At 50.2% G+C, this 12,795-nt stretch overlaps 1 pseudogene; it reads right to left on the bottom strand.

The window, feature by feature from the left end:
* Nucleotides 1-5,368: 5,368 nt before the first annotated feature.
* LOC112395496 (solute carrier family 28 member 3-like) lies at nt 5,369-12,302 on the bottom strand (annotated as a pseudogene).
* Nucleotides 12,303-12,795: the final 493 nt, after the last annotated feature.

Genomic DNA, 12,795 nt, shown 5'->3' with positions numbered 1-12,795 from the left:
AAGGAATCTGTGTTAATATAATGTCATATGTCAACTACGCCTCAATAAAAAAGAAAAAAGAAAAGGAATGTGTGCTTTCTAAGCTTGCAAGGAGTGGAGAGGTGTTCCAAGGCTGTTGGAGAAAACTCTTACTTCCCTCTCTGTGCTTCTACTTGCTGTGCCTCTCTGGCTGTAGCAACATTAGGTGTCAAATTAATTTGGTCAATTTCTCTGAAATCAGACTGTCTGGGCCAGGAGGAGCCACAGGTTGGCTCTCCAGAGTGCGCAGTGGGCAGTGTCAGTCCAGCCACTGGAAGCTCTTAGGATGCTGGGCCATACCCTCTTCTGTGAATGCATGGGCTTGACAGGCCCCAGCAGAGGCTCCGTGAGGTGGAGAGCCGGTGAGTTCTGGAGAGAACCAAGGACTAAAGTAGTTGAGCTCCCTGCTTTGCTTTTGGGAGCCAAGAGGATGCAAAATCCTGATAGGTGAGCAGTGACACAGAGGTCACTGATGCCTCTGGCCCTGTCTCCCTATCTGTAAAATGAGTGGGTGCATAGGTGGGAGGTATAGGGAGTGACGCTGAAGCAATGGCCCTGGGAACTCTGCGTCTCACTTTTGCATGTTGAGTGTGAACCTGGCCTCTGGACCAACGAAGATAAACTGGGGCAAAGAAATTCATTTCTTGGGTTTGTGTTTCTATTCTACCTGTTGTTAGGTGGCCTCTTTTCCTCACTGAGCTCCCCTTTTGAGCAGGGTTCTGGGCTGGGAGCTGGGGCGCGGGTGTTGGGAAAGACACTGGGGGGAGGAATTCAGTCTGCTATGGCTGACAGTCTCATGGAGGGATATGGGGAGGTGGATGTGGAGGGAATCTTTCTTCAGGGGCCTCTCAGTCTGACGGGAGACTTTGGCCTCTGCCCAAGAGCCCCATATGGGATTGTCCTTGTCCTAAGGCACCTTTGGGCCTGAAAGGGAGGGGCGTCAATTGTGAGGGACACATATGCGCCTCCGACACTCATATATCACACTCATATACTCAATCTGCCCTGGAGCCACCAGTTCCCTGAAGGGGGGTCTGATTGTGAAAGACTGAGTCAGGGTCCTTAGATGGTTCTGACACAGATGTAGTTATAGTACATGTACATGACTTCAGGTATTTGTTGGCGCCAATCTAGATTAGATCTTCTATTTTACATTAGTTTGTATGATGATTCATAAGTTAGTTCCTAAAAGCTTCAATACTTTTATAAAGAAAGTATATTACAGTTGACCCTTGAACAACGCAGGAGTTAGGGGCACCAACCCACCATGCAGTCGAAAATTTGTGTGTAACGTATAATCAGCCCTCCATATACGCAGTCCTTCCATATCCATGGTTCTACCTCCTTGGATTCAACCAACTGCGGATGGTGTAGTACGTAGCATTTACTATTGCATAACAAATTACCCTAAAACTTAGTGACTTAAAACAATCACAATTTCTGTAGGTCAGGACTCTCTCACCAAGCTGCAATCAAGATGTCAGTCCAAGGTCCCTGGTCTCCTTCGTTGGGAGCATTCAGTTCCCGGAGGGCTGTAGGCTGGAGATCACTTTTAGTTCCTTCCATGTGGGCAGCTTGCTTCATCAAATCATGCAAGCCAAGAAAGTTATAGAGTATTAACAAGACAGAAGTCACAGTTTTCTGCCACCTAATCACAGAAGTGACATTCCTCAGTGTTGCCATATTTTATTGGTTAAAAATAAGTTGCGGGCTTCCCTGGTGGTGCAGTGGTTGAGGGTACGCCTGCCGATGCAGGGGACGTGGGTTCGTGCCCCGGTCCAGTCTGGGAAGATCCTACATGCCGCGGAGGGGCTGGGCCCGTGAGCCATGGCCGCTGAGCCTGTGCGTCCGGAGCCTGTGCTCCGCAATGGGAGAGGCCGCAGCGGTGAGAGGCCCGCGTACCGCCAAAAAAAAAAAAAAGGTTGCTTAAAGGGAGAATATTACACAAGGCTCTGAGTACATGGGGGGGAGGGGTCCTCAGGGGCCATCTTAGAGGCTTCGTGCTACAGGAGGCGTATTTTGATTGATCAGATAAAGGCATATTTTATTGATTGTTTTTAATTATACAAATAAAAATTAATTCTACTTATAAAAATGGAAACATTTCAGAGAAATCTAATATTTCCTTTTATCCCTCCCCAACAAGGTATATATATTTTATTTTATTTTATTTTATTTTTTATTTTTGGCTGCATTGGGTCTTCGTTGCTGCGCGCAGGCTTTTTCTAGTTGTGGACAGCAGGGGCTACTCTTCGTGGCAGTGTGCGGGCTTCTCATTGCGGTGGCTTCTCTTTGTTGCGGAGCCCGGGCTCTAGGTGTACAGGCTTCAGTAGTTGTGGCGCACGGGCTTAGTTGCTCCGCAGCATGCGGGATCCTCCTGGATCAGGGCTCAAACCCATGTCTCCTGCATTGGCAAGCGGATTCTTTTTTTAAAAAAAAATTTATTTATTTTATATTTATTTTTGGCTGCGTTGGGTTCTTGTTGCTGCGCACGGGCTTTCTCTAGTTGTGGCGAGAGGAGGCTACTCTTTGTTGCAGTGTGTGGGCTTCTCATTGCGGTGGCTTCTCTTTGTTGCGGAGCCCGGGCTCTAGGTGTACAGGCGTCAGTAGTTGTGGCGCACGGGCTTAGGTGCTCCGCAGCATGCGGGATCCTCCTGGATCAGAGCTCAAACCCATGTCTCCTGCATTGGCAGGCGGGTTGTTAACCACTGCACCACCAGGGAAGTCCTGATACTGGACCAGTTTTAATAAGTTCCATTTATTAAGAGACGTTGTTCTAGCAAAGGGCTGTAACTAGATTTGAATAACTTTAACTGTGAGGATTTCTCACAAGACAACATCAAGCCCTCAGAGCACAAGAGGGTGAATTTTCAGAAAAGGCCCCTTTCCTGAATACATGAAGGCTTTTCTGAGTAAAACCGGTGACTAAGAGCACAGACTCAGAAGCCAGACCCCTGGATTTGGATGTTGGCGCCATTTCTTTCTGTGTCCGTGACCTTGGGCAAATCAATTAACTTCTCTGTTCTCCAGTTTCCTCATCTTAAAATGAAGACAATAGTAGTAACTGCCTCGTAGGCTGGTTGCAAGGGTTAAATGGATATATACTATGCAAAATACTGTGCCTGGCACATAGTAAACTATGTTAATGAGAATTATTATTATAGATAGTGCTTTTGTGATGCATACTTAACTTTTTCACAGAAAAACAATCAAATTTTTCCTTAAGGAGTCTGAATCTAAAATTTAAAAGACATCATTTTAAAAAGGCTTTTAAAAAATAAAGCTGCCTAATATTCCTCTCCATAAGAGAGCTTTCTGAGCTGAGAAGAAGACGAAAGCCAGACCAAGGAACAAGTGTGGTGAATTGCATGTTGACAGGAGCCCTGCCAGTCCTGGGTTTAGGGACAGACCCAGACCCTGGTGTGGTGGTGGGTTAGGGAAGGAGCTTGACAAGAGCAGGAAGTCAGGGCTGGAGCCAGGCCAGCAGTTTGGGGCCGGGATGTTGAGGCAGGACCCCAGTGGATGAGCTGACCCAGCCAAGAATTGCTGTTTCCAATCAGGCACGCTGGCCATCAGGCCTGATAGTGGGAAGCTCTGAGGCTACTGCTGTACCTGGGTGGGGAAGACCTGGTCCAGAGACTGTCTAGACTGCCTCTGTTTCTTTGCCTGTGGCAACTGTACAGACTGAACGAGGAAATGGGTCTGAATGCTTTGTAGGCATTAAAACAATCAAGGCCCCCCTGCACAAGGCCCTACAGTGCCAGCCCTGCCCTTGAGCAAGTCTTGCCTGTGCAGGTAGATAAGACTTGCATCCAAAAGACTAATGCATTAGCCGCTCAGCCAACGAGAGGGGGAGCTGCAGCTGCCCTCTGTGAAGGTCTCTGCCTGAGACTTCTATACTTGGGAGGTTGTTTTAAAGTCACTGAGTGGGGATTTCTTAGTCCCTGGGCCAGTGAGAAGAGTGGGGAAGTTCCATACACTAGGGAGGAGTTTAGCCAGTGAGACACCTTCCCCTTCCTGCCAGAGTGAAACCCCATGACCAGGAGCAGGGTAGTCTAACTCAGGTTTCTGGTCCTACCTGAGGAGACTTGCTTAATAGGAGGAATGAGGAATGAGGTTGGGGCTGAGACCCAGAGACCCACAGGTCAAGGCACACAGCAGAGGCCTGAGCAGGCCCGAGGGATAGGAGGAAGCATGGAAGGGGTTGGCAGGGAGGTAGTGCAAGGCTGGGTCCTCTGGGGAGAAGAAAGGTCTGGGTCCATGGAAACCTTCTCTCCAGGGACCCCAAATAGGTCTGCACCATCAAGTGTTGTCAGAGGGGATGGGATTAAAACCTGGGGTGCAGGGAGGCAGGGAGTGAAGTGGGAATGAGGAGTGTAGGAGTTACGGGGATAAGGAGACTGCAGAAGGTAGGTGGGCTCCCAAGCCCTAGTAGGTGTGGCATATCATAGCGGAGCTCTGTGTACAGATGCTGCCCGACTTATGATGATTCGATTTATGATTTTTTTTAAGATTTATTATTTATTTATTTTATTTTATCACTTTTGGCTGCGTGGGATCTTCATTGAAGCATATGCGGGATCTTTCCTTGTGGCACGCCGGGCTCTTCCTTGTGGCGCGCAGGCTTCTCTCTAGTTGTGGTGTGCAGGCTCCAGAGCGCGTGGGCTCTGTAGTTTGCGGCACGCGGGATCTCTAGTTGAGGCGCACAAGCTCAGTAGTTGTGGAGCACGGGCTTAGTTGCCCCGTGGCATGTGGGATCTTAGTTCCCTGAGCAAGGATTGAACCCGCGTCCCCTGCATTGTAAGGTGGATTCTTTACCACTGGACCACCAGGGAAGTCCCCGATTTATGATTTTTTAAAAAAGTAATTAGAAATATCCTAGTATATTGTACTTCGGAGATAAAGAGTCCTTTGGGCATTTAGATCCCTACTTCATCATCAACACCATCACCACACACACACACACACACACACACACACGAACAAAAATGAAAACACAAATAAATTAAGGTATTCCAAACCCTTTTTCACATTCTTTCTTTTGTATGAATCCCCCTTTATTCCAGTCATTAGTGTTTGTGTTTTCTCATAAAACCTAGTCTTTATGCTATGAAGAGCATTGGTGATGAGCACTTCATTAAGAAGCATCTCAGCATTGTCTCTAGAATTTCCTTCTGAGACAGAAAACATTTCTGGGACTGGAGACTGAAGTGTTCATCCTGTTTTCCCTCTTTCCAATTAAAGCTGATTCCATGACAGAAGTATCAATCTGGAAATAGCATTGTTTTTCCTCCCCAAAGCAGAAAATTTAGCACCTGTACTTAGAGTTCTGTTGGAGAAGTGGCTGAACTCAAAGTGTATTAGGAACCCAACTGCAGTTTAGTGTTGGTGGATTCAACAAATTGCAGCAGTCCTTCAAATACAGGCTATGGTTTCCTTCTGGGATGACCTCACCAGGACCCTTGGCAACAGTACCGCTCAGTAGACTCTGGCAGCAAGATACTACATTGGTTGTGTTTCTAACTGAGCTGGAGTTGAAGGCGTTCTCCAAAACATGATGGCAGTTGATGTCTACAGAAGTGCTGGTAAGTGCTATGGATGTGAGTCTGCCCGCCTATCACTATGCCTAGGGAACCGAAATTGGCAAAGCCACAGAGAGCATGAGTGGCAATTGTCTCAGCACAAATCTACATATATTGCTGCACGCCATCCACAAATGGGGTCCACACTCTTGCCTTAAATGGATCAATTTTGAGAGTTTCTGATAAGCCACAATTTTATTGAAGAATGTCTTATAACCTATGAGTTTGGCAACCACAAAGCTGTCTTGCCAGTCCACTCCCATCATGAAGGAAAAGGGCATGAAGATGTAGGAGCATATTACTTCGAAACTCAGTTGTGGGTAGTCAAACATGTTTGCAAACCAGGAAAGGGCTGAATTCACAAAAGCCAACAGGGCCAGAAAGGCAATCAAATTCACAGCGATGTTCGCCACCAGGGAAATGCATGAGGATGCTCCCTGAGGGTTATTTTAGGTGTTTCTGTCTCAGGTCAAGAAAGTTTAGAAATAGCCAATGCTGCAGGTGTGGACATAACTGAAGCAGTTAACAGGTGAGAGGATGAAACCCCAAAAGAAATAAATGCACCTAAGACACTTCCAGCAATGGTAGAGAACCCAGTGGTCATGACTGTGTGGAGTTCAGACTTGGTGACATATGGTAAATGTGGTTGGACCAGCAGTGGAGACTCTCTGTCCAACAAATCTATTGCCAGAAGGAACTACAGATTCAACAGGAGATGTTCCCATAGTCGCTAGCATTACCCATCCATCCTCTCAAACAAACATGGTTGATGGTCCCAATTTGTAGTGGTCCTTCCAACCAGGGACTGTGGTGCCCACCTCAGAATGGGGACTTCCTGTTGCATCCTCTCTCCTTCCTTCCTGCTTCGATGTGGACACAGGAATGCTTTTTAATGATCCACTGCGTCAATCCGAGGTAGTGCAACATGGACATCACAGTGCTGAAGAAACCCACGATGGGCAGGACCTTAAATGCAAAAAAGTGGTCTTTATATTTCTCACCAAAGACAAATGTGGCGCCAGCATCAGTGTACTCCAGGAATGTCAGAACTTGTTTCCGTAGCCAGTCAAAAGCCATAAATCCAGTTTCCGTCTTTAGTATCAAAAGCCCAAGAAGAAACTGTAACCCAATACCCCAGAAGACAGGCCTCCAGTAAACTTTGGTTGGGTGCTTGGAAAATAGAAATGTCAGGATAAGGTACGTTAGGAGTCCACCGAAGGACAACAGCTGCTGTTGGCCCAATCTGGTGGTGTCAAAGACCAGCCAGAAAATAACTCCCAGGATCAGGCAGGCCCAAATCACCCACTTCAGCCAGAACCAATGGCTGTCCAGAAGCCTTTGGCCAGGAGACGGGAGCTGAGCGATTTGAGACTCATATCTGGCCATGAAGATCACAAAGAAGATGGCAACCACCGTGATCACGAAAAGAGGAAGGGCTCTGCGAAAGTTCAGCACACAGGCCGCAATCACCAGAGCCAGGTAACTTGCTGTTAAAATGCCCCAGATGACGGGCTTCCCTGGTGGCGCAGTGGTTGAGAGCCCGCCTGCCGACGCAGGGGACATGGGTTCTATGCCCCGGTCTGGGAAAATCTCACATGCCGCGGAGCGGCTGGGCCCGTGAGCCATGGCCTCTGAGCCTGCGCGTCCAGAGCCTGTGCTCCACAACGGGAAAGGCCACAACAGTGAGAGGCCCGTGTACTGCAAAAAACAAACAAACAAACAAAAATGCCCCAGATGATATACTTAAGGGTTGTTTTGTGTTCCCTACAAAACTCATAAACTGTACCATACTTCCCTTCCAGGCACCTTTTGACGTGTCTCTCGATCGTCCTCCTCACCTTCAGCCTTTCTTGGAGAATCCTGCTCAGTGGTGACTTGCTCTTCCCCGTTTGCCCTTTTCTTGTTCTCTTTTGCACAACTCTACTCCTTAGTGAGTTGTCATTTCCTGATGTGTTCTGGTTTTCAAAGCAGTCTTCATCACTCTGAAAGCCAGTGTCGCTGCAGCCCTCGGCTGTGAGGGCTACCATCCTCTGCAGCTCCACAGAATTTTTGCTGCTCGCTGAATTCTCTTCAAATGTCTGGGATGGAGATCCCCTGTACCTCACTAATCCTTCTCATTATCCTTATTCCTTCTGGCCCATTTTTACTCTGGGAGGAAGACTCCTGTGCATGGGAACCGCAGATGGTCTCTGGTGCCTCTTCCCTGGTGTGTCGGATGGAGGGCCAGACGCCAGGTTCACTCCCCAGCTCACCTAGGAGAATCTGATTTATGACTTTTTTACTTTTTTTTTTTTTTTTCCGGTACGCGGGCCTCTCACTGCTGCGGCCTCTCCCACTGCGGAGCACAGGCTCCGGACGCGCAGGCTCAGCGGCCATGGCTCACGGGCCCAGCCGCTCCGCGGCATGTGGGATCCTCCCGGACCGGGGCACGAACCCGTGTCCCTTGCATCGGCAGGCGGACTTTCAACCACTGCGCCGCCACCGGGGAAGCCCTGACTTTATTTTTTGATGGTGCAAAACTGATAAGCATTCAGTAGAAACCTACTTTGAATTCTGAATTTTAATCTTTCCCCAGGCTGGTGATATGCAGTATGATAGTCAGTCTCTCAATACCCTCGGGATGCTGGGCAGTGGCAGCTCCCAGTCAGCTATACAATCATCAGGGTAAACAACTGATACACTTACAACCATTCTGTACCCACACAACCATTCTGTTTTTCACTTTCAGTACAGTATTCAATAAATCACATGAGATAGTCAACACTTTATTATGAAACAGGCTTTATGTTAGATGATTTTGCCCAACTGTAGGCTAATGTGAGTGTTTTGAGCATGTTTAATGTAGGTTAGGCTAAGCTAGGATGTTCAGTAGGTCAGGTGTATTAAATGCAGTTTTTACTCACAATACTGTCAATTTACAATGGGTTTATTGGGATGGAACCCCATTATAAGTGGAGAAAGGTCTGTAGTGGCTATCTCTAAGGAGATTGAATGGCCCCTGATGGCAGCCTGTGACATGTCTGCCAGCCTCTGTTTCCTACAGGCCACACCCCAAACCCAGTGTTAGTGTTTCCTCCTAATCACAGCATGAACAGGTAACAAGAACAGGAAAGCAATGAGATCTCTGAACACCTGATCAAGGAAAACTTCCTGGAGGAAGAAGAGCCTAGAGAATGAGTAGAAGTTGAGGCAACAAAGGATAGTGATTCCTGGTGCAGACTGGACCCAGGTGTCTCGGATCTTCCACTTACTAGCTGTGCCTCACTTTTTTCAACTGTGAAATGGGGCAGTTAGTGTTTCTCTCATAGCATTTTGTGAGACTTCAATAAGTTTACACATGTAAAGGGCTTAGAGTTGAGCCTGGCACACAGGAAGGAGTCCATAAATGTCAGCTGTTACTATCTGACTAGGAGAGGATGGGGAGGTCATCAGAGCTAGGAGATGCAGCTGGGCAGTTGTGCTGTATATTAGAAATAATTGCTAAAGGGCCTTGACTCCCAGACCTATGAGTTTAATGGGGATGCTGGTGGTGAGGAGCATGAGATGGGGGTGTTCCAAATCAGACCTCAAATCCACGCTCATATACATGCCCACACCCACCAGGCACCCACAGACACAGGGGCACTAGACCCCATGCCTATGCACGGCGCCCGTGCACAGACACACACACCCACACACACTCCTGGACACAGACCCACACGCGTGCTTCCTCCTCCTTCCCCAACCCCTCTCAGAAATAAAAGTACTCCCAGCCCGGGGTGGGGGGTGGTTTGCACACCGCCGCAGACCCCCGAGCCTCTCCCAGCCCCAGCGCCGGACAGCTTAGAAATGAGTCTGCTCCGCCATCTCCAGGCCTGAAGGCTTCTAGCCACACCTTATCCTTCCCAGCTCCTCTTCCCAAACCCCCAGGCTCAGGGGCGGTCGATCTTCTACTTGCTCCATTCTTTTTTATCTCCAGTAGATTTGAGAAGAGATTCGGCTGGTTGTGGGACTGGCCGGCGGGAGGAGGGAGGTGGCTCAGGGAAAAGGGGAACCATCATACTGAGGTCAGGGCCGGGGGAGGGGCCAGGTCCCCCAAGGACCTGTATGTACACCCTCCCACCCCCCACCCCCCACCGGGGATGAAAGAGGGCTCGGGCCGTAGGATGGGAGCAGTCCGAGGGGCTCGGTACTTGGGGGGCCGTGAGCTTGCCCCATAATGGGGCGCAAGGTGGAGCCCTAGTGCTCCGTGCTGGGGAGGAAGGAGAGGGCAGGAGGCCGGCGTTCAGCTGGTGTCCAGCGGTCCCCGGGCGGGGCTCGTCCCCCGAAAGGCACGGACAAAGGGGCGGCCTCCCCGGACCCCTGCGCCGCCTGGAGCCGAGGGCTCAGCACAAAGCTGGGGGCGGGTGGAGCCGAGCCCGCCCCACGCGCCGGCGCTCACGGGACTGTTGATCCGCACGATTGCGAGCGACGTTTCCTGCGCTTAATCCCAACAAGCATGAAAACGGCTCCAGCGGGCCCGCCAGCAGGCCCTTTGTCCCGGCCCCTCGCGGGACAGCTGCAGCCAGGATCCTCCCCACTTTTGTGTCTCCACCCCCGCGCCCCTCTCCGCCCTCCCCAACTCAGCTGCCCGGATGGCCGCAAGCCTCCCAGGTCTCTCGCCTCGGGCACTTGGGCCGCACAAAGAGGGGCAGTGCCCCTAATCTGGGGGAGGGGGAAGATTAACCCCAGGGTCTGCAGGGAGAGGTGGGACTGTGGAGGGAAGACAGAGAGAGAGGGCTGAGGGGTGCGCCTTCTGCGAATGTGGGCTGTGCGAGTGATGTGGGCCTGCAAGTGAGAGCATAGATGTGGGACTGGAACCGTAGGTCGACACGTGTGAGTGGGTGCAAGTTAGCAGACTGGAGGGGACCCGGGTTGACTACTCAAGCTTCTTGGACTCCTCTGGCCAGCCCCCAACATTCAGTGTTCAGACAGCTTGCAGGGCAAGAAACTCCCTAGACCTTGATGCTCCCTGGGCTCCCTGGGACCTCCTGTCTCTACTCCTCCTGGGATCTCCTCCACTCTGTGCCTTGGCCCCTGCCCATCCTCTGGACTCCAGCAGGGTCTCTGCCTCCAACTGCCCACTGGACAGCTCCCTTCGGATGACCCACAGCACCTCAAACGTCCCATGTCCCAAACTGAGCTCATCTCATCACCCACAAATCTGCTCACCCCACTCAGTCACCTGGGGTGTAAGCCTTGGTCCTCCTAGTCACTCCTCACACCCGTCACCAGGTCCTGTCCCTTCCGCCTCCGAACGCTTCTCTAGCCCATGCCTTCCTGTCCACTCCAGCTTCCCCACCTTGGTTCAGGCCACTGTCATCTCTCACCCAGAAAACTGGAAGGGATCCCAGCCTGGCTCCCTCCCTTCCACTCACCACACTGCTCTGGAGTGGGCTTCCATGAGACTCCTCCAACTTAAGACCTTTACAAGGCTCTCCATTTGCTTAGCTTGGTTTCCAAGACCTTCTCTGACTACTTCCTACATCCTCACTGGCCTGATCTTTCCCCAGGGTCTGTTGTTCTCAGGTTACTGTCTAGTCCACAAAGACCTTTCTCAAGAGCCTTCATGGAGATTTTTTTCTCATGAAATCTCTGAGTAGCCTTGTTCCTCACAGAACCATCCTTCAGAAGGTCCAGGGAGCTACAGGGCAGTGGGAAGCCAGATCCTCCAGAGACAGTGCGTGCTGGCTCAGCCTTGCCCACACTATGCCTGCCACATGCAGGACAGCAGGGCTCCTCCCCAGCTGATGTGGTCCTGCCCTTCCTTGAGCTTCCTCAGGCCACCGTGGCTACAGAGGCCACTCCAGGTGCGTGAATCCTCAGGGCTGCTGGACACCCTTTTCTCTGTCCCAGATCTCTCACGATGGACCACATCCCCAGGGGGCTCAGAACCCCACAGTCTGCAAACATGTCTGTGTCACACTGTTCCTGTCACCATTGTCACCAGACACCTCCTCCCAGGAACCTGCTTCCAAGATGCTCTCAAGCCCCTGTCTTAGTCAGAGAGGAAATTCCTATATTCAACAAATATTTATTACTGTCTACCATGTTCCAGCCCCTCTGGTAGGCAGTGGTGATTCAGATGAACCAGACACAGTCCCAGCCCACTGGAACTTCACAGTCAATTCCTGGAGACCCAGACACGGGTAATAAGAGTGCAGTGTGATAAGTGCTAATAAAATCTGTCCATGGTGCTGTGGAAGCACTTTCTAAAACATATTCTAATAGGTGGGAAGTAAAAGATTTCCAGGTTTAAAGGGAATGATCAGGAAAGCGTTCACAAGGAATTCGCTGGCAGTCTGGTGGTTAGGTCTCTGCGCTTTCACTGTTGGAGGCACAGGTTCAATCCCTGTTCGGGGAACTAAGATACTAAGATCTGGCAAGCCACTCGGGGGAGGCCAAAAGAAAATAAAGGAAAAGAAAAAAAAAGGAAAGCGTTCACAGAGGAGCTGATGTGGAGGATGTGACCTGGAGGATGAGTAAAAGTAGGTAACCAACCTCCTAGGAACAGTGAAGAGGACTTACCCTGGAGACCCAGGAACCAGGAGCCTCCGAGAGTTCAGAAGCAGGGCACTGTCCAAGAGACAGAGGAGTCTCTAAGCCGGCAACTGCAATGAGGAGCGAGGCTTTACCTGTACAACTGTTATGAATGCTTGCTCTCATGAGGTTGGCCTGAGACATCACATCACTTCCTGGGATGCTGGACAGTATAATAAACTCAGTAAAGTATCCCACTTGTCTGTGAGCCACACAAGCCTCTGTCTTCAGGTACATTCAGAACCTTCAGAGTTTGGGAGTGTATGGGGTAGTAATGGGTACAGACCGGGAACCCCAGAAGCCAGTCCTCTGAAGAAAGGGCTTCTGCACCAGGCCACTGGGCTTCATTATGGGAACCAACAACACTCCCGCAAAAGACCCTCCCTGCTTAATATCACCTAAACTTGGTTCTGCAGGAACCCAGCAACATAGGCTCAGTCCAGAACATGCAGGTGTACACAGATGTATATGTCTGTGTCCAAACCCCTGTGAAGAAGTTCAGAGCTTCTTTTATCTGGTGGGTTTCAATGCCATACTCCCCATCCCCCTCCCCCAATTTTATTCCTACTTGCATCCGTGTGTTATTCCTGTCCCTGTGGCCAGCTCATCCTCTCCCCATTCTCAATACCATCTTTCT

Source organism: Neophocaena asiaeorientalis, unplaced genomic scaffold (assembly GCF_003031525.2).
Source record: "Neophocaena asiaeorientalis asiaeorientalis breed wild unplaced genomic scaffold, Neophocaena_asiaeorientalis_V1.1 scaffold106, whole genome shotgun sequence".
NCBI classification, from domain to species: domain Eukaryota; kingdom Metazoa; phylum Chordata; class Mammalia; order Artiodactyla; family Phocoenidae; genus Neophocaena; species Neophocaena asiaeorientalis.
Note: the sequence above shows the minus strand (reverse complement) of the source record. Positions and strands in the feature narration are given on the sequence as shown.